The sequence below is a fragment of the Tachyglossus aculeatus genome, chromosome X4 (genome assembly GCF_015852505.1).
Source record: "Tachyglossus aculeatus isolate mTacAcu1 chromosome X4, mTacAcu1.pri, whole genome shotgun sequence".
Classification (NCBI taxonomy): domain Eukaryota; kingdom Metazoa; phylum Chordata; class Mammalia; order Monotremata; family Tachyglossidae; genus Tachyglossus; species Tachyglossus aculeatus.
The window spans coordinates 56454522-56457758 of record NC_052098.1 but is presented as its reverse complement, the minus strand read 5'-3'; positions in this window follow the sequence as shown (position 1 = coordinate 56457758).

Here is a 3237-nt window from a genome sequence, read left to right as displayed (position 1 = left end):
AGTTTCCACTACATAGAGTCAGATTAATGTCATTACAGAGGAAATGTCACCTAATTTTTAAACGAATGTTTGGGTTTTCTAGGGCTGTTAATAAGATCATAAAAGCCTTTGGTCTCTCTTCTCCAGTTGTGGGTTTTGAATTCTAAAAAAAAACCCAAACCCAAAAAAGTTTTTAGCCCCTTGTAATGCTGCCTGAAACTCTGTAGCTTCACTTATCAAAAGCCCTCCAGTAGCTCAGTATAACAGCTCCTTCTAGTAGGAAGGAATCAGCACTATGCTTCAAATGCCTGCTGCTCTTTGGTCTGTCTAGGCAGAAACTCTGCATTCAATTAAAAAATTGGGGGGGGGGGTGTTTGGTTTTTATTTTCCCCCAGTTTACAAAATAATGGGATGTGAGAGGGAGAGGAGTGATCCCCAAAGAGTCATTGCCGCTTGGGGTTAATTCTTTTTGACATTTAAGGAAATCTATTTTTCCAGAGTCTTAGTTCTGAGACAGCTTCATTGAATATACCATAATGAAAAGAACTCTAATTGTATTTGTATTTCACTCGAGCTAGAATAAGAATAATGACAGGCTTGTTTTTAGCCGGACTCCTTGTAGGCAGGGATCTATTGTACTTTCCCAAGCAATTAGTACAGTGCTCTGTACTCAGAAAGCACTCAATAAATACCATTGATTGGTCATCATATTATTTATTGACATGTTGATATGTTGGTGCATTTCTGACTCCCTACCTCTCCAATTTGATGGTAAGCTCTCTTGAGGGCCAGGGCTCAAGAAATCATATTTATTGAGTACTTACCAAATGCAGAGCACTGTACTAAGCACTCAGGAGACTTGGTACACAGGTTCCCTGCCCATAAGGAGTTCACAGTTTGAAGGTTGTTTCTGGAGGGCTGGTTGGCTGACCTAGGCCACAGTCAACCAGCTAGTGGGAGGAAAGAGGGCCAATGGGGAACAGATTTTGAGCTGGAAGCAAGGCAGCTCAGTGGGAGGTGTTCATGTTTTGGGGAGCTCAAAAGCAACAAAATCTCCAGGAACCATTTATTCCAGCTGGGATTGCAACAGAGGTGGCAAGATCTTGTTGGCTTTGTGACTGTTGGGTCCCACCTGAAAGAGAAGCTCTAATTGGTCCCTCTGAAGGCTTTTGCAGGTGGCAGTATGGAAGCCTCAAATTCACAGTGCCTGGTCCCATTAGCTTAGTAGGGAGGACCTGAGCTGCCCTAGACTCTGGGTAGCAGTGGCGATATGAGCAGCCAGAGCCAGGCTAGGGCACAGAGCCTCCTGCTAAACTTCAGGCCGGCTGAGTCCAGGTTCTAGTGATGCCACACAGTGGTAATGGGCGACGGGTGATATTGCTGGTGGTATCATCTCTCAGTTTGTATTGATTGTCCACATAAATTGTTAGCTCCTTGAAAGTAGAAACCTCCTAACCATTTCTCATAGTCATTTTCTTCCTCCTCTCTCAACAATAATAATAATAATAAAATTACAGCTCTTGTTACGTGCCAAGCGCTGTTCTAAGCACTGGGGTAGATGCAAGTTAATCAGGCTGGGCACAGTCCCTGTCTCACATGGGGCACACACTCTTACTCCCCATTTTACAGATGAGGTAACTGAGGCACAGAGAAGTTAAGTAACTTGGCCAAGGTCACACAGCAGACATGCGGTGGAGTCGGTATTAGAACACAGGGCTCTCTGACTCCTAGGCCCGTGCTTTATCCATTAAGCTACCCTCCTCCTCCTTCTGTGTGCACAGCACTGGATTAAGTGCTTGGGAGAGTACAGTGTCACAGATTTGGTAGACATGTAGAGAAGCAGCGCAGCTTAGTGGCAGGAGCATGGGCTTGGGAGTCAGAGGTTGTGGGTTCTAATCCTGGCTCTGCTACTTATCAGCTGTGTGATTTGGGGCAAGTCACTTAACTTCTTTGTGTCTCAGTTACCTCATCCGTAAAATGGGGATTAAGAATGTGAGCCCCTCTGGGACAACCTGATTACCTTGTATCTACCCCAGTGCTTAGAACAGTGTTTGGCACATAGTAGGTGCTTAACAATGAATACCATTATTATTATTATTATTATTGTTGTTGCAATTATGTCCCCTGCCTACAATGAGCTTACCGTCTAGAAGATTGAGGATCATTGAAAAAGGAAGACTAAGACACATTCCAGACACTAAGGAGCTTACAGGTTAATGGTGGATACAGGAGGAATCCTAACGTCCAAATACATAATTAGATGTAAAGCACAAGTCACTGGAACCTAGTACAAAAGAAGATATCAAGAGGACAAACAGTAGGCCTATGTATCCATAATATTCAGAGACATTCATAATGCAAAAGGGGGAGCTAGAGTCATGGCTGCAACCAGATCAGTAGGGTTAATCTTGGAATCTACAATGGGGCTAAAACATCCTCTGAAAATGGGCTTGGACAATAAAGCCTCTTGGATCTTTGGAGGTGCACCTAATGATTAAGAATGATAGAAAAGGAGTTTGATGCAGAATGCAAACCAAGTTTCATTGCATGTAACAATCAATGATTCAGAGCTCTGTATAAAATATAGGAATATGTCATAATGGTACTTTATATTTTCCCTCAAAAACCATGTTCAAAAATGCTCTCAGAAGTAGCAGCGATGTTTCCAATGAGAGAAAACTCAACAGGTATGTTGCTTTGAAATATTTATCGTTTGTTTTCAATGCCCTGAAACATCCTCTAGCCATCGATATGACAAAGTTCTAAATATGATGTGCATTCAAATTCCCAGATTTTCCACATCAGAACTAAGTGACTATGTTTATCTATCAAACCTATCTCTTTAAATGAAATGTTTTTTCAAAGCAAATGCAGAATTCTTAATCATTTCAAATGATTCAAAAGCAGTGCTGTTAAAATATAATAGTTGAAGAGGCAATGTAATGACAGGTGGAGAGAATTTTCCCATAGTAAATCTTATTACAGATTAGGATGGTTTCACAATATACCTGAGCTATCAATGAATCAATCAACCAAATATATTTATTGAGTCCTTACTGTGTGCAGAGCACTGTACTAAACTCTTGGGAGAGTGCAACGAAACAGAGTAGGTAGATATGTTTATTGCCCACAGTGGTATGTCTCTGAGATCTTGTATTACCTATAAAGCAGCTCAGAGCATGTGTTGTTTCCATACACAATTCATTTATTTCATAGCAGTACCAACACCAAGGTTAATATATCTTTTTGAAGATTGAC